Here is an 18,812-nt window from a genome sequence, read left to right on the forward strand (position 1 = left end):
GGCATTCAGCTGGTCAGGCAGCAGTTAAGTCCTCCTAAACAGAGACTTCCTTATTTCCACCAGATTATAACTACGACCCAGAAAAGGCATTTCTGAAACACTTCGTGATGCACGCGGCAGACACTATGCCTGCTACCCTAAGGACCTGGCACCGCTTGGAGGCGAACTGTGATCACGGTGAAAATTAGTTTTCAATATAATACGTCACTGAGTGGCTGCCCGACCTCTGCCTTACAGGATAAGAAGTTCACGGGAGTCAAACCAAATTTAGGCAAAGGAATTCTCAAGCCAATTAGCTTAATGATGAGAATTGAGAACCACCACTGTTCACCCCGTTAATAAGCGATCCTGGTTAATGAATGATCCTGGTTAAATTGCAGCTCTTCTACCAATCTCTCCCTTTGTCGCAAACTTCTCCAAACACTGGCCGGGCAGAGTTAAGCGAGAACAGGTGCGTGAACATGAACCACAGAGAAGCCCCCACACGCGCTAACTGGACAGCAAGCCCAGGGGCCCACTTGGCGTGGGTGGTGCAGGTGTGCCTGGCACTCCCAGGACGGGCGGAGTCTCCTAAGACTTTTCTGCCCTATAAACTCAAGGCCGAGCCGCCTTCTCAATCGTGAATTGCAACCGTCCGACGGCATCCGCTCCTGCGCGTGTGAACAGCCTGCGTCCCAGCCCCTCGGGGGCAGCCCCAGTGTCCAGCACCCGCCTGCGTCCCAGCCCCTCGGGGGCAGCCCCAGTGTCCAGCACCCACCTGCGTTCCCGCCCCTCAGGCGCAGCCCCAGTGTCCAGCACCCGCCTGCATCCCAGCCCCTCGGGGGCAGCCCCAGTGTCCAGCACCCACCTGCGTTCCCGCCCCTCAGGCGCAGCCCCAGTGTCCAGCACCCGCCTGCGTCCCAGCCCCTCGGGGGCAGCCCCAGTGTCCAGCACCCACCTGCGTCCCAGCCCCTCCCGGCCAGGTGGGCCCGGGAACACCTCCTGCTCCGCCGTCCTGCTCGGCCCGCCAGGCCCCATCTGTGCACACGCCTCGCGCCCTCGGCCACGTGCCCTCCGCGGGCGCTTCCGGTCCCCGGCTGCGCGCAGCCGCACTGCCCACTTTGGTGCCGGCGGCGCGCGCCCGCTGCGCGTCCTGCGCGGTCCCGGCGGCTCCCCCCGCGGCGCGGCCGCGCTCCCGCCCCTTCCGGCCGCGCTGCTGAGCCCCCGGCCGCTCCGGCCTCGGGCGCCAAACGCCTGCGCCCGACGCCCGGCCGGCTCCGCCCCTGCGCGTCCCCACGGCGCCCCGACGCCCTCTTGTTCCCGGGGAAGAGCTGCGGGACCCGCGGGGCCGGTCCTGGGGCTCCCGACCCCCGGCCTCTCATCCTGCGGCCGCATTGGCGCCGCGCCTTCTGGGGTCTGGGCACCGCCCGGGCCCAGCCTGACCCCACGGCCGCAGAAGCCCGAACACCAGGCCCGTGGCATCGCTTGGGGCTTCGGGAACCTTCTGCCCACCTGGATGGGGTGCCCACCGCCCCCGGGGCCTCACCGCCTTGGGGCTGGCTTCCCATCCACAGGGGCCACCGCTGCCTTGGGGCACCCCCTGCCCCCACTTCTGGTCACTCGCCGGGACACCCCAGTCCCCGCCTGCCCCTCTTTACCGGGGCTCCGAGCCTTGGCACCTTGGAGGCGCCAACCTGCCGCCCGCCAGGCTGAGAGGACGGCCCGGGGCCGGGACTCCGCAGGCACTGACCTCCCGCCAGGGCCCTGGTCTGCGTGGACACCTGTGCCTTCCACATCCTTCCGCACTTCCACCCAGACTCGGCCTTGTGAGCGCGCCCCCGGGGTTCCCGGCCCTGGCCTCCAAGTCCCCGCCTTCAGTGCAGCAGGAGGAGGCCTGCCTGGGTCCTGAGCAGACCGTCCATCAGACACGCCTCTGCGGACAGACAGCCGTGCGACTATCTCGGAAGGAGCTCGAGAATCGAATGTGTAAGTCCCTTCCATTTCTATAAACTTAACAAGTTTCTCAGTATTCACACCTATAAAAACAGGAATAGGTTTGAGTAAGAACTGCAGCCTGTTGTAGCGATGTGAAACATTCATGCACAAATACACAACTAAATAGGAAAAAGTCAGGGCATCTCAATAAATACCCTTCTGATTACTATGTTTAATAATTATTAATATTTATTATAAATGATAAATAATTCTTATATTTTATAATTTGTTTACTTTGTTTTGATCAGCCCTGTTCTTATAATAATTATGCCAATAAATCCAAAAGAAGTCAGAGCTGTATGGATACTAAATCTTTTAAATTATTTTAAGTATATGCATATTTTTCTTACGGAAAACTGATAAGATAATGGACAAAAAACTTCAAACATAATATATAACATTAAGGTAAATTCCTACTGGATAAAGGAAAAAAGTAATATTAAACTTCCAACTGTCAAAGAAGAATCTGTTTCCTGTATTCCTAAGTGGACATTAGGATGTACCAAATCCTGTAGTGTTTAGACTCCATATGATACATATTAAGGATATTGTACAAATTTAATTTTAAATGACCAGTATGTTTTAATATAATGGAAATGCATCTTTGCAACTAGCTAAATTTATGATGGAAAAAAACTCAGATGTTCACTTAAAAATGTGTAAAGGGGGACATGTTTTGCGATGTCCTTAGGGGCCCCAAATACAAAAGCTTGAGGATGGGTGGTTCGTTCAGTAAACCCCAAGTGCCCGCCCTGTGTACTGCAGGCGTCCCTCTGGGACTCGGGTGCATAAGGCAAAGCAGACTTGCCCCAAAGGAGCGTGGGTCTGGGAGCTTGCAGGAGCGAGCGCTTAGCTGGGCAACCTGGGGTTCCATCAGGCCTGCCTGAGGCACGAGGCGGGGCCCTAGAGCCCCACAGGAGGGCTCCAGCGAGAGGGTGGCTGAGTCCTGCGCAGGGAGCCATGCAGTGAGCCGGTTGAGGACGGGTTTCCGCTAGGACGGCCCCTTAAACGGAACCCCCAGCTGAGAGCTGCCGTGGGTGTTGGGCTCTGGCCCAGAGGGTGGAGTACAGACCTAAGATCCAGGCTGACAGGATCACTGCCTGCCGGGCAGCAGCTGCAGCTTCCAAAAGTAGGTCAGCTGTGCGCCCCCGGCAGGCCCTGCCAGACGAAAGCTCGTCGTAGTCAAGGGGGAATGTAAATGGGCACAACGCATAGGTACCCAGCTGTACCTGTGGCCACGTTGCTCTGTACACCTGCTGTCATGCCTGCTTCCATTAAAGTTATAATAAATGAAAAATAACTTTTAGAATTACCTACGACTCAGCAGTTCCACTCCAGGTGTGACCAAAGAAAGAAAAACAACATCCACACAGAAACTTGTCCACAGCAGCGGGTTTCATTACAGCCCGAACATGGAAACTGCCCAGATGCCCCCACTGATGGGTGACAGGCATGTCCATCCACACACTGGAATAGCAATCAGCCACAAAACGAGTGAAGTGCAGACACACCCCGCAGCGTGGACAAATCCTGAAAACACTGTGCCGACTGAAAGAGGCCGGTCACGAAGGCCACCTTCTATATGTTTCCATTCTGTGTGGAATTCCACAGGAGGCAGTGCACAGTGGCTGCCTGCGCTGGAAGAGGGGCATGGGGACTGGCTGCTGAGGGGCACCGGTCATTTGGGGGTGATAAAAAGATCCTGGAAGTAGACAGTGAAGGTGGTCATCCACTTCACCTGTGACAGGGCTGGTGAAGAAGAATGTGGCTGGCAAGCCACGGGGTGCCCCAGGGAGCAGGGCCCCGACCTCCCGGGAAGAGCTAGCAGACAGGAACACGCAGAGCAGGCGGCCACAGGACGGCGGCCAAATCGGCGCCTGTCATTTATGCTGCTTCACAAGTGAAAACGAGGTCTAATCAGGATGATGGAACCAGCGCCGTGCGGGAATTTAACCTGGAATCTCTGGCTGCAGCAAACACCCACCTGGTGTTCCTGCCACTGAATTTGCTAGAAGCTTTACATGCACTTCTAGAAGCAAAAATGTCCAAAGTCAAAGAAATAAAATCGAGGCATGCCAGTTTCTTAATTCTTGAAACATTTTTTAAATCTGCCTAACGTGTGCCTCTGTTTACAGAATTACAGGGATGGGACTGAGGGAACTCTTACCACGTGCTTCACGAGGGGCACGGGACGTGTGCTACGCGACCGAGCGGCATGCTGCACATGTTGAAGTGCTGCCCAGGAGGGAAAATTGCTTCACCTGAAAGCAGTTGCAGGAAAACCGCTGAAGACATGGGTTTCCCTGTGCCTTTTGCCATGTTTTTAGTGAGCAAAGCCTGCAGAGCAAGCTTAGTCGTCCATTCTTCTCAACGGCCATCTGTTCCAGGAAGGGCCGAGGTGCCCAGCAGATGCTGGCAGTCTGAATACGGCAGCGAGGGCAATCCACCCAGACCACCACCACGCAGGCAGCTCACGCGTGCCCTTGAGTAGAAAATCAGAACCAAGCCTGTGCCTGAGATTCCAGGGGCCAGCTTTCCATGTCACGGTTTTGCAGCCGTGTGGTTCTGACAGGTTAGCCACGGCCTCTCGCCTCGTGGCATCTCACCACACTCTGTTCAATGTATGGGATGAATGGGATGCTAGGGTAGGGCAGACATGGTCAGGAGGAAGGTGCTGTCTTTCCTGCTAGTTAATAGAAGGGGAGAGGTTATAGCTCAGTTGTCTCATAAGACGTTTCTGAGAAAATCTGTTACCCATCTTCCTTGTTCTGGCTTTACAGCAGTGCCCGACCCGGATCCTTACCAAGAACGGGAGGCAGAGGCTGTGTCTGGGGAAACAGGGAAACGGCAGGCAAGCAACAGGTTCAGGAAGTGGTTAACACTGAGCAGGGGCAGAGAGAAGCAGTCGGACCCTAATGAGACAGTAACCACGACTCCAGGCTTCTCTTCACTCATATGTACACCAAACACTCTGCCGACAGTCCCCAAGGAGGGTCCCATGAGGCACCTGCCCTCGGGATTGTCTGATTCCCCCCATGTGCTGTGAACCACACATGCTGGACCCTCTTTGGAGACCACTGGGGGTCCCCACAGAACAGCCCGAGGAGGCCAGGAGTAACGAAATCCACGTGGCCTTACCCAAATCCCTGCTACCCCTGCTGGATCACAGCACCGTTTCCCTTTAACATCTGGAAGCATCCTGGAAGTGCAGGTCACAGGGTGATCTGACTTCCTAGTTCCCTCCGTATAACATTACTGAGGCATAACTCAGACCTCATAAAATTCACCCATTCAGCCATTGAAGTGTACAGTTCAATGGCTTTAGTATATTCCTCACTCCAAGAAGAAGCACGGTCCCCATTCAGCATCCCTCACTGTGCCCCAGCCCTCGGCTCCCGGCCACCACTCATCTTCCTGCCTGTAGGAGCCTGTTTGGGATGTGTCTCCTGCGTGGAGTCATGCAACACGTGTCCTCTGGGGACTGGCTTCTTCACTCCGCATGAAGTTTTGAAGATTCATCCTCATTATCACAGGAATGAGCACCTCATTCCTTTATTGCCAAGTAACCCTCCCTTGTTCACCACTCATCAGCAGAAGGACACCCATGTGTCCATGTCTTGGGGACTACAGACAAGCCTGTATAGTTTTTGTGAAGATGTATGTTATCACTTCTCTGGGGAACATAGCTAGGAACGAATCGCTGGGTCATATGGCAACTCTTGGCTTAAGCCTGGTGAGGGCATCCGGACTGTTTTGCCCAGTAGCTGTGACATTTTACCTTCCCCAATTCCTCCACATCTTCACCAGCACTTGCTATTACTTGCCTTTCTGAGCAGTGAGACCTGGTGGCTGTGATTTGCAGATCCCTGATTGGTGATGTGGATCATTTTCTAATGCGCCTGTTGGCCATTCATACGTGTTCCTTGCATGTCTATTCAGATCCTTTGCCCATGTTTAAATTGGGCTATTTGTTTATTCTGAGCTGTAAGAGTTCTTTGCATATCCCGGAGAGAAGTCCCTTATCAGATGTATGATTCGCAAATATTTTCTTCTATTCTGTGAGATGTCCTTTCACTTTCTTGATGGAATTGTTGGCAGGAAAAAAATTTTAATTTGGGTAGAGTCCAATGTATCTATTTATTTTTTTCTTTTGTTTTTTGTGCTTTTGATGTCCAACCCAAGAAACCATTGGTTAAACCAAGGTTATAATGATTTCCTCCAGTTTTCTTCTCAGAGTTTTATCATTATAAATCTTGGATTTAAATCTATGATATATTTGATTTTTGTGTATGGTGTTAGGTAGGTGCTTTACTCCACTCTTTTGCATATGGAAATTCAACTGTCCCAACGACATCTGTTGAAATGGTTTATTGAATTTTCTTGGCAACCTTGTCAAAAATCAATTGCCATATGTATATGCAAGGGGTATTTCTGGGCTCTCCAGTTTATTCCACTGGTCTGTTTACCTGTCTTCGTGCCAGAACCACACTGTCCGTCTCACTATACTTTGCAGCAGGTTTTCAAATCAGCAAATACGAATCTTCCAATTTTGTTCTTTTCCAAGATTGCTTTGCTTCTTCAGTCCCTTGCATTTCCCCCTGAATCTGAGGATCTGTGTGTCAATTTCTGGGAAAAAAGCACCAGGACTTGGGTTTCCTGGAGTTCTACGTCCTCTCCCGTCCGGTACCGGCGGAGGCAGGTGGACGCTGAGCTTGCGTTCAGGAGCAACGGCGCTAGAGATACGTGACAGAGGAAGGGAGTCGCGGGGCATCGCTGAGGTGAGTCACCTTAGAGGGACCGAGCCTTTAGGATACACTGGCCACCGTGGGGTCGGAATTTTAGTGGTAAAATCCCTTTGTTTACCCTGTAACCATCCCATTCCTTAAATACGCCTCAGCCTTCATGTCCCAGAAGAGGCCACAGGAGAAAGGAAAAAAAGTGACAACTAACGTGGCAACACAAGGGGCCCGGCCCTGACATACGTGAGCACGCGGTTGAGCCATAGTGTGTCGCCAGGAAGACGGCCGACGGCTGCTGGGCGCTGTTTGGGAAAGGCAAGGAGCACAGCTCTGGAAGCCAGCAGCGGCCAGGGGCGCGTGCTGGAGAGCTGCCCACAGGACTGCTGGGTGATGGCGATGCTGTATTCTGTTCTGAGTCGTTCATAGAAAACTGTGAAAATTTATCAGACTGATCACTTAAGATCTGAGCACTTAACCGGATGTAAATCTCACCCTTAAGCTTAAAAACAAAATACAATAAGCCAGGTCTTGACCTTGGGGCCTCTGACGGCCAAAGTACTGTCCTCGGCCCAAAGCCTCACCCGTCTCCCGCTGGGACCGTGGCCCACACTGGAGACACAGGAACTCAGAGCGAACAGCTGCGAGCCAGCCTGTGGATTCATGTTTTCCTGTTGTAAGGAGGGCCAAGTGGCCACCCAAGCATTTGCTCTTGAAGTTTCCACAGGGCATTTTATGCGGAGCCCCACCTTCTCCTGCTCATGCTCCCCGTTCACCTAGAGCACATGTAACAGTGATGCCAGGACCAGGTCCCTGGGACCCGTCAGAGCTGACACCGAGATGACCCCGAGAACTGTGCCTCTGTGCACATGCAGGCGGCACCGGGCAGAGACTCCTGTCTCAGCGCACGCCGACCCCACTGCAGGGGAGAACCCAGTGGGCGCCGCCTCCTTCTGCAGTAGCGCCGGGGACAGGAAAGGGGCAGGGCTGTGCGCTGGCACCTGATGAAAGCTGGGGCTTACTCCTGCTACCCCGGTTGTCTGACCCACCACTCTCCATAGCGCATGAGAAATAACAAGCAGATTATCACGACTGCTTAATGAGCAGCCTTTAGCAAGCCTGCCATAGTCCATGCGGTCATTGCAGAAAGAGATGAAATGACCTGGGGTTTTTTGTCTAGGTAGTAATTATGGAACTTGAAGCCGATTGTCTAACAGATTGTGAAACAAGATCACGTTTTAAGGCACAGGCACAATTACTTTGGTTCACTTTTCACTAAAAAAACTTACTTTCAGTGAAGGAATACAATCAATACCCAAATTACTAGTTTATTTCTTAAAGCCATAAACTAACAATGTAATAACCTAACTCATTGTTATTAATCCCATTTCTATTTTTAAAAAGCTCATAGATTTTTGCTAAGGTAACTGCTCACATGATCCCTTTTCAAAAGAGCAGACCTTACTGCTCAGATGATGCTAGAAAGCAGTCCTGTGATCATGGGTGTTTGGGAAAGCCGCATCTGGAAGGGAAGGGCCCTTTTGTTCCACTGGAGCGTGACCGTGGACAGGCGCCTGGCAGAGGAGCATGCACTAAACAGCGTGGGTCTCAAAAAAAAGCCGTGCACAGAGGATCAGCTGTCCCCAAAACAATATTGGTGTGGATAGTTCTCACATTCACAGGTAGAGATGGGATATGGATACGGATGTGAGGTGCACATGGGCTCACGCGGCGTTTTCGCTAAATGTTTATGTTACAATCCTTTCTTCCCCCCTTCATTCATGTGTGAACACCCAACTAACAGTCCCATGCTCTCCAAAAGTCTCAAAGAATCATCTAACGTGATTCGAAGGAACAAGTGAAGACGCGCTGCCGTGCTGCGCCTGCCCCCCTGAGTTATTAGCCTCCTAAGCGTCTATGAGCCGCCCCACCCGGGATGTACCCCTTATTTACCCTTAAGGCACTTGGCAGCTGCTAAATGGCTGTCTATGGCAGTCTGGTGGAAACAATAATAATACATTATAAATCAATGAAAATGAAGTTTTTGCTGTGATAATCTGATATAGATTTGCTAACATTTGTATGAAATTCAATTCTGTTTGATTGCATCAGCATATGTTTCATTTCTTCTATCACTATTGATTTTGAAGGCTCTTATCCATATGTCTAAATTATTTCTACCACTTCTTTGTATTACTGTTTAGAAATAACCTGGGTAAACCAAAGCCATTTATTCCATTTTCAGTTGTTTTTTCCCCCTTATTCATCCGAGTTAAATGCTCAGGTCTGTCTTTTGAATGGAAAGAAAGCCTTTTTTTAGAGAGTCTCCTTTTCTCACCAACAGTTAATGCTAAGCGATCACTGTAATGTGCCTATTTCCATTTTTAACATTTATTGTTCTCATTATTGTTATTATTTCATTGTTATCATTTCCTGAGAGCATCTGTCTGCTATGAAGGGTCAGATTTTCAAATAGCGCTTTAAATGATCCCGGAATCCACAGCTACATATCAATCTTCTTCTTGAAAACAAAGTGTGATTGTGCACGTCCCAGAGGGCCGGCCGAAGAGCGGGTCGTGGAGTCGCCCGGGGCCAGAAAGAGAGGGGGGCCGAGGTGGAAATCTCTTCTGCCTGCACAGCACTTGGCGGTGTTCAAGACCTGTCCTCAGACCTCCCTCACATGACGGAACACGCTTCGAAGAGGCCGGCAGGTTTCCCGCTCTCCCTTCATGGAAGAGAGCAGGGCCAGGCCGCTGGGGCCACCCGGGGGCTCAGGCCTCCTCTCCCACCAGGGGCTCTGTCCAGGCCGGACCCCTAGCTCCCCCCTTGGAGCCTGTGCTCAGCATCCCCAACGTGGGGGCACGTGGGCAAGGGAAACGTTCCCTGTTTACCCAATGAGCCTTTTCTCCTTTAAAGAGGGATTTGATTTCTAAGTAAGCTCACCAAGACCTCAGGCTGCCACATGGCCTCAGCCCATTGCTGGAGCTTCAGTTTTTTTAAGGTCACATGAGGATGACTTGCCCAAGCAGTGGCCCTTTCTGCCCATTCTGACCCTGCCTATTTCATAAAGTGACCCATATATTGTAAGGAAAGCAATTTGCTTCAACTGCAAAATGGCCTTTTAAACTAAGGGGACTAAATCACTGTATTACAAATAATACTTCCAAGCCCACCAGAGCTCTGAAGGTAGAAAGCATATCCTCCACTTTCGCAGAGCAGGTCGGCAATTTCTACGCATACTTTAAATCCGTGCTTGCATGTGAGACAAAGTCACTATCGTACACCACAAGTCATCTTAAAACATAATTTTTTATCTTCTGATGCATAAGGAGAAGGGGCGACACACAGTCACTTTTAACAACATGAAATAAAGTTAGTTTGCTTTTATTTTATATTGCATCACTTTCTTTTTTCATCCAAGGCCCTTAATTTTTCAAACAAGAACTCTTACAGAAAAAATAAAAATGAAACAAATGCAACTGCTGAAAGCGAACGCTGTTCTCCGTCCCTCTGCAGAAACAAGTCTGGGGGCCCCGTTTCACTGGTAAAGGCTGGAAAACGCAGAGAGTTCAGAACAATGGGGCTGAAGCCGCAGGAGCCTCAAGGGGCCGGGTCCACAGCAGCCCCGAGCAGTGCGGCCGACACACCCAGGACAGATGGCCATCTCTGCTCCTCTCACACGTCTCTGGCCGGCAGAATCCACCAGTTCCCTCATAATAATGTGTTTTGGGGTTAAGTAAACCATTTTCACCTGAGCTGCTTGGCGCTCTGGAAGTCAGTACCAAGGATTCAGAAAGCGTTTGAATATCTGAGCCCACAGAATGCTTACAAAAGCCTCTTCTGTCATGTTATGATTTTCAATAGAATTGGGGTGGGGTGACTTGCCTTGATTCATTTGATAAGGCATCAGTCTCTTTGCAAAATAAATACTTTTGGCAAACTACATTTTCTAAAGTCATGCGTTAACTTTATCTAACTGAAACTTTACTCCAATCAAATCAGGCCTCAACCTATGTGTAATACACCATCTGTGATCATCACCGGGAATTACCTGGTCAGTCACAGATCCCTTGCATCCGTTTTACAGAAAATAGAGCTTTAAGATTAAAGTTATGTTTTAAAAAACAAAAGTATCTAGTCACATTATCAGACTTAAACTTCAGATGTTTACGTGCACAATCCCTATGATGAACTTATCTTTATTTGGTGGTCAAATGTTGACCATGAAGATTTTAACAAAGGTTCCTAGTTTAAAGTTTAATTTGTACCACTGCTGATTCAACTTCATATTTTACCGAACCCTGTTTCTAGGGAGTTTTATGTTATGATTTCACAAATGATTCTCACATACTACATAATAAGTATGTCCCAGACACCTGCTCAGGGACAGTCACACGCAACAGCTCGTGGGACAGCTAGGAGCAAATGTGGGCAGGCAGCCTGCATGCGGCACATTTAACGTCCTCAACCCTCTTACTACGCATCAAAGAGACACAAAATGGCCAAACCCTTCATAGCGGAGCCAGAACTGGGGCTGAAAAAGGAGCAAGTTCTAAATAACTCAGCTGCCAAATTACTCTTTGCAGGTTTTTGGTGCACGTGCCCTATCCAAACACTCTTTTTTGTCCATAACTGACAATTTCAGACCCTGAAATTAAACCTAGCCCTGCCTCGCATATGTGTCCAGCAAGGCCTTCTGGAACAGCCTTCCACATGGAAACATGGTTTGAGTTTCTGAAGGAAGTCCTGATATGATATCACCCAGGCAACTCTCACTTTGGGACTGGCATTCGAGTCACTCTCACATAAACTAAGAGTATTTAAAATTGAGAGTTGGGGGGAAGGGAGAGTATGTTACAAAATGCCTGTCTGGCCTATTTTCAAAGTTCCTCTCGTTGCACCAGTACCCACTGCACTTCAGTGTTTTGGACCCTGTCCCTCTTGTCTGTACGTACAGACCACTGGGGGAATTGAGCCGTTACTGCATTACTGATTTCCTATTTCAAATTCCCTCTGAAATCTAGGGTGCCATTGCCCATATACCCTGTTGTCCTCAATGGTCATCCCAAGTGGGGTCTTTTGAGTGTCCCCGGGAGGCTGTGTGGTGCAAGAGGGCAGGGCCCCATGCACCTGCATCGTGACTGTCCGCAGGACGCGCCCGCCCACAGCCAGCCTCTCACTCAGCAGCCTCCACTTCTTCCCCAAAGTCCAGAGTCTGCGTGGCTCTGTGGCTCGGAGGCTGTTTCCGCAGGACTCACCTAAATGCACCTGCGTGAACTCGCCCTATCCTGGCCCACCCAGACCGATGGGAACTCGTCCTGCATGTGAGTGACAGGCACTGGCCGGCTTCCCGCGTGCCTCCAAGAGCCGGTAGCTGAACTTGCAGAGCAAAACCCCTACCGGGCAGGGCCTCCCCCCTCCAGGTGGCCCACCAGTGGCCAGCGGGCAGAAGCCACAAGCCGGCCTCCTCAGAGGCAAAGCAAATAAGTGAAGCCCTGAGATCTAGAACAACAAAATCCTGAGGCTGAACTCCTGGGGGTATGCTTCTCATTCCGTTTCTGCCTTTCCACCGCAGTCCAGGAGAAATCATATCGTTAAATAACCTACATTAGCCTCTGTTTTTGTCAAGTTTATTATGCTCACAGAGAAGCCCGGAAGCTGAAAGGGGCTGAGTGCGGGAGGTGCACAAGGGCCAGGGGTGCGGTGGGGGACGAGGCCTGGTGGCCCGGAGGCGGGCTCCGCGGGGGCTGCCAAGACCTGCCCAGACTACGAAGGAATGTGCGGAGGGGCACCCGCCACAGACACTCTGCCCCCAGCCTCCCCTTTTCCCTCCTCACGGACACTTTCTCCCTTTCCCCTGCCCCCTTCTCCTTTGCAGTCTTTCTCATGGGGCCCCTCCATTGTTATTCGCCTGGCTCATCGCTCCAAGCAGGCCTGACACACGGGCATCATTTGAAACCACACGCGACAGGCTGCAATAAGCTGCTGCGCACAGCGGCCGGAGGCAGGCCCGCACTCACTCGTGCTCCTGACTCTGTCTTCTTATCCTACATAGAAAATAAAAAAATCAATACCACCTCACAGGGCTTGATAAAACTGCCGGCCGAGGACAGCAGACACGCTGGATATAGTAAATTAAAGTGATCAAAATTTTCCAGCCGACTCTGCCTACACCCTACGTAAACTAACAGCCCTGTCTGCCGGCTGTCCATCAACTGGAAGCTTTATTTTATCTGTGCCTCTGATTATCTGAGGAACGAATATGTACCTGCCTGGTCCTGGAGTCTCAGTATCTGGGTGTGAATATGTGTGCGGAAGGGCCAGGGTGCATTTCCATGAATGCACCCATCTCACACCCGGATGCAGGCTGGACACACAGGAGTCAGGCAGAAGGGGCACTGCTTGCCTGCGTGCTTAAGCTCGTATGTGTGGGAGAGAAAACCCGGCTCTCAGTGTGTTTGTGTGGAGGGCGGCAGGAGGAGCAGGGGGCACGGTGTGGGCTCACCCGGCCAGCCCGGCCCTGCTCCTCGGCCGCGCAGCCCTAGACAAGTGGCCTGGCCCAGGAAGCCTAAGCACATTCTCTGTGAAATGGCCAAACAGCAGTTAGTGTAAAGCGAAGGGACAGTGCCGCAGACCCAGGCAGCCGTGGGGGGGGGTGTTAAACACAGTACGTGAAACACCTGCAACATCAGTGCTCCACAGGGTTGTGTTCCTCCCCTCTGTGCACACACACACACACACACACAACACACCCTTACACATATGCACACATCAGGCACACATGCACACATGCCCTTACACGTATGCACACATGCACGCACCCTTACGCACATGCATACACATGCACACACCCTTACATATATGCACACCCATAGACACAGCCTTACACGTATGCACACACTCAGGCGCACATGCACATGCAGGCTTACACATATGCACACATGCACACACATGTGCTCACACCCTTACACAAAGGCACACACGCAGACACACAAGCGCGCTCACAGGTGCATGCACCATAAGAAACTGAAATATTGCATGCTTTTCATCTCACCAAAAGACAATTTTCCATTTAGGCAAACACACAAACATTCAGTGTACATAATAGACTAAATTTTGAAAAAATATCTATTCAGTAACAGCCTTTTACATACAATTTACCAACATAAAAATAAACACTTCCTCCAGCTCTGGAGTATGATTCACATCAAGGTGACTAAAATGCACAGGGCTGCCACCAGTGAGAGGTGCAGGGTCCCTGCTCCCTGTGACGACAGCTAAGAGATCATGGGTGTCACTGCCATTAGCCCGATTCTCCAATCAGAACCTGTGACCCTTGTTAAGTAACTGACATCCATTCAACATTGGCAGTGAGCTAATAGTGTCCATCCGCCATCAGAAACATGCAGGTGGAATCCAAGATCAGTGAGAGCCGGCCCCGGGAAATCGTGGGGCAGCGCCCAGGCAGCGCAGGGGGCAAGGTCTCCCTGGAGGTCCACATGCATATCCCCAAGTCTGGAAGGTGGCCCCCAAACTTCCTTGAAGATAAAACAACTGAACTCCAGTCCCTGCACTCGCTGCCTACCTGGCAGGACTCTCATGCTTCCCGGGGACTTGAGCTGCAGGAAGGGCATCGCTGTGGCCAAGTAAACTGAACACAGTGGGGGTGGAGGCAGTAATCAGTCCCGAATGAGGCTGGCACCGCCCAAGAAGGCAGCAGGGGAGCGGGGGGGCCAGAGGACAGGAGCTGGTGCACATCTGGCTGCCGTCTCCAAACCCACGGCTCGAGCAACATGGACCCTCGCTCGGCCCACACTTTCCCGTGCGTGGATGCAGGAAACGAGGTCACATCTTAGTGGTGTCGAGATGAAGATTCACTGGGAGCAGAGCACCTGCAGGGACGCCATCTCTGAAAGGTAGCGGCCTTCACCACAGAATCTGAAGGACGTCTCCACGGCCTGACCACACCCTGTCTCAGAGCCAGTCGCTGATGAAGAGCTGGGGTGCACGCAGCCACGTGCAAAAGCGAGAGCAAGGGGTGGCTCTTTCAATCTCACTCTTCCTGGGAGCCTATGGAGAAATGGGGCCGGTGGTGGTCCAGGGCTGACACCTTGGGTTTGACCTCAGCTGTCACCTTGTGGTACAACCTTCAAAAGAATAAACAGTTTATTGTGGAAATGTTCAAACATGCACAAAACAGGGTAATCGAATGAAATACTTGTTCCATCAGCAGCGAGCTTCCACAGCTGTCCACAGCAGGCCGCAGCGCTGCGGAGGCTGATTCCTGCCCACCGCACTGGTTTGCTGACACAGGTAACAACGCCAGTGGCAGTGAGCATTTTGTACCGTCCCTACCTACCGGATCACTGCGCTATACACCTGAGACCAGCATAATACTGTAAGCTGACACTTCAATAAAAAAAAAAAAAAAAAAAAAAGCAAGAGCAGCTACAAAGACTCCGCAGACCCAAGGGAAGCATCCGGTGATGGCTGCCCTCACCACCCGGATCCCGGCGGCTCGCCGTCTCGAGGGTGGCAATTTTGTGGATACATAGAAACATCAAAACTTATCTAATGGTACAATCTAAATCTGTGCAGCTTATTCTGTCAACTATATCTCAATAAAGCAGTTAATGAAAAGTCAAAAAATAAGTAAAGTGAATCCCAGACAGAACATTTCATCTGGGAACATCCTTTCTTTTTTAAATAGCCTATTACCATGATTAGACTTTAAATACTTAGTGATGATTTCCTCATATTATCAAACGTCCAGTTTCCAACTGATTGTCTCATAAACATCTTTTAGGAGTTGGTTCATCTAAGTGATCACTGCCCCTTCCAAAGGCAGAATAGCGGCCAGAAGGTGTTTGGCCTGGCATCCAGGACAAGGGGCAGGAGGCGCACGCCGCGGCCTGGGCCTTGCTGCGAACCCTCATCTGTCACCAAGCTTCTCGTCCCCAGCGCTCAGCCCCCTGGGTTTCGCCCCTTGGCATTTCTCTTTTGAGCTGGACGAGAGTTACATGCAGGCCCCTGGCCCCTTCGTCACCACTCGGAGGCTGGCTCGGGCTTGGGGTGGACACCAGGAGCCTCAGTGTGCAATACGGAGTCCCCAGGCCTCCAAAGCTCAAGTTCCTGTCTCAAAGCCCAGCCCGGCCAAGAAATTAACACCCAGGGTCCCTCTCTCGGCAAACACGAGCCTCAACCAGACTGCCAGACGAAGACACATCAGGTGAGAGCCGCACAGCTCCCAGAGAGCCTGTCTGAGGGGCTCGGCTGGCGCGATTCTGCCTTATTAAACGTCTCTCCTGGCTGTAATCTCCTTTCTCACCTTCCTTTAAAAAGGAAAGACCCTCCCTGGACACATGATGCTCAAGTCGAAGTTCCGCACCACATTCACGCCCGTCTCCCCGACCCCACAGCACGCCTCCAGCCCAGACCTGCGCACTGGTTTCCGGGTGCATCGTCAGCTGGCCACTACAAACGTAAGTCTTCCTCGGGGCCCGCAGGGGACCCAGCCCAGTCCTGAAGTGGGCGCCTGCCCTGCTGTTTCCGTGGCCAAGGTTGGACCTTGTGCAGTAACAACTCTGGGTGACTGGCCAGCAGTGCTCGCCTGTGGGGGTTCTCAACCCCACACCCGCCCACGATGGCCAGGGAGCCTTGTCTGCTCAGGGGTGCCCCCAGCTTTGGAACTCAGCCTGAGGCTTCTCAGGAAAATTCTTAACAGTCCATTTATTAGAATTGATTAAAAATTAATACTTGCTGAAATTCTAATCTTTTTGTCTAACATTTAATTTCAGGGAGCAATTTGTAGTTTCAAAAAGGACACTACTTAAGCTGCTCCTGCGCCGGGCAGAGGAGAGCATGAGTCACATGCCGTGACACGCACTGACGCCGCCCCGGGGAAGCTCACCCTCGGGCCTAGCAGGCGTCCAGGGCGGCACCCGATGGTGACTTTGCTGGATGAGGAGAAGAGGGACAAAAACGTGGAAAACAGAATCAGAGAAGCGTGCTTACCAGTCGTCCCAGATCACAGGAGCCACCTCGGAGCCCCCCCAAAACTCCAGCAGCACTACTGCCCCCACAGTCTGGCTCTGCCTGGACAGGCCAGTGCTGGGCTGATGCCCTCAGACCCCAGCGGGGGCCCGGGGTGCCCACACAGCCCCACAGCCCACGCCCTGCGACACAGCCCACCCGGAAGCCCCTGGAGACACACAGCTTGTTTTACACCTGGACTTCACCACCTGCAAAGTACACCAAAAATCTCCCTCTCCTGAAGCAGAAAAAAGGCAAAGGAAAAACAAATTGCCCAAGGCACGTGGGCCACCTCCCTCCCCAAGCTGGGCTTGACCACAGATGGGACTGCAATCCAAACGGCTTGCCCCCCGAACTCTGTGCTGGGCTTCTGGAATCAGGCCCTGCAGGCTAAGAGCTGATCTTCCCGGGGCACACGGAGGTGTTTCTCCTCCACAAAAGGAAGGGGTTGCTGACACTAGCTCCGGCCTCCCGGTGGGGAGACAGACAGGGGCGGAGGCGGCGTGGCACCAGGAGGCACTGACAGTGTCCATGCCTTAGGCCCCGCAACGGCCAGGCCTCTGATGGCGACCCCACAGACCCCTCCCGACAGAGGATCAAGGGCCTCAGTGACGACAGCTCTAAGGCTGAGGGACGGACTGCTGTTCATATTCTACAAATAAATGCCCTTCCCTCACTTTATATTTGTAAAGATGAAATCTCATCCTGAGCATGAGTATTATTTTAATCTGATTATTGCAAAAAAAAGAGAGGTCATTTCTAACATAAATAAAGGGTCACTCCAACCCCTTTACCATGTTCCAGGAGCCTGAAGGCCTATAGTCCGACCCTCCCTGTGTTTAGCACCGTCCGGGACACATAGGAATGGGAGAAGCCCATTTGAGACATAAGGAAAGTTGGTCTATATTTAAAGATGTGGCTACTGAACACTTTTCTTTCTTAAATACTCTGAGGGTATGTACTCAACACTGTCCGGTGACTCTGCTTAGTCATGGGACTTGCCTAAGCAGTTGACTTTAAAATTCTTACCTAATGGTTTGTGGGACTGAGGGTGAACAGACCCTAATACCGGGGCAGGGGCAGGACACGCACTCTGACACCAGCGAGAGAAGCCGTCAGGGTCTGACGGTCCTGAGAGAGTGGGCAGGGAAAGGATTCCGTGGGACGGGTCAGAGGCAGAGACTCAACAATAGGTCACCACCGAACTCTCCTCTTCTGCTTCCAAGAAAACACTGTGACGCCTCCACAGAACGTTCACATGGCAGTTCTTAAAGTTTTGTTCTTCATTTTTAATGGAATTGGGGCAGCTTTGCCAGTGTCATTAAATATTCTTCTAAACACAGCCACCTGCAGGCCCTGGGTCTCCCTGAGGCCTGGACACGTCCTCACATACTGAAGCATCTCCTGCCGCTTTACCATGACAGGTACCTGGACTCATGAGGGTCCACGTTTGTCTGGCTAAAGGTCCAAAATGCAGAACCGTCAGGCTAAAAAGGGAATGTCTTTAGCCCTTGCTGCCATCCGACTAATAAGTGAGAACTGGATCATTTCCCTCAGCGGCCAGCTTCCCTCTAGTGAGCATGAAGGCTGATGGCCCGGATTCCCCCCCAGTGACCCTGCCTGGGCTCCAACCCCAGTTTGGGAGGCTCTCCTGGGGCCTTGGCAGGAAGTCTGATGACCTGAGGGGCCGGTGGCCCTGAATGCACGACTCCCCCCGGTGCCTCGCCAGCAGGCATTGATGCCATTAACTCCTGGCCCCAGAAAACTGAGCTTGTCATCACTCATGGCTGTTGACCCGACAAGGGGCCTCTCGTTTCCCAAAATGAAGGCCAGCTGTCAGAAGGGGCCTGGACCTTAGCCAGGTGTCCCAGGTCTACAGGGCTGGCACTGTCTCGTGCCCAGTTCCTGGGTCCTGGATGCCACGTCAGCCCGTGGCCTGGAGAAGCTGCCCTCAGTTCTGGGGACCATGCTGCCCTCGAGCCCCAGAGCCCCGTTTGCTGGAACCCTCACTCATGACATCTGTGACTGCCCTGTCCTCCTAAAGCAACCGTGACATCCCTGGCTCGTCCA

At 52.0% G+C, this 18,812-nt stretch overlaps 1 long non-coding RNA gene across 1 annotated transcript in view; it reads left to right on the forward strand.

Annotated features, from left to right (window-relative positions):
* Nucleotides 1-1,195: 1,195 nt before the first annotated feature.
* The window catches only part of LOC140843465 (uncharacterized), a 39,594-nt gene continuing 21,977 nt past the window's right edge, over nucleotides 1,196-18,812 (forward strand). Inside the window, exon 1 of the long non-coding RNA XR_012121285.1 lies at nucleotides 1,196-1,965. This is a non-coding gene — a long non-coding RNA (uncharacterized lncRNA). The remainder of the gene's footprint in view (nucleotides 1,966-18,812) is intronic.

This window comes from Manis javanica, chromosome 9 (assembly GCF_040802235.1).
Source record: "Manis javanica isolate MJ-LG chromosome 9, MJ_LKY, whole genome shotgun sequence".
Classification (NCBI taxonomy): Eukaryota; Metazoa; Chordata; class Mammalia; order Pholidota; family Manidae; genus Manis; species Manis javanica.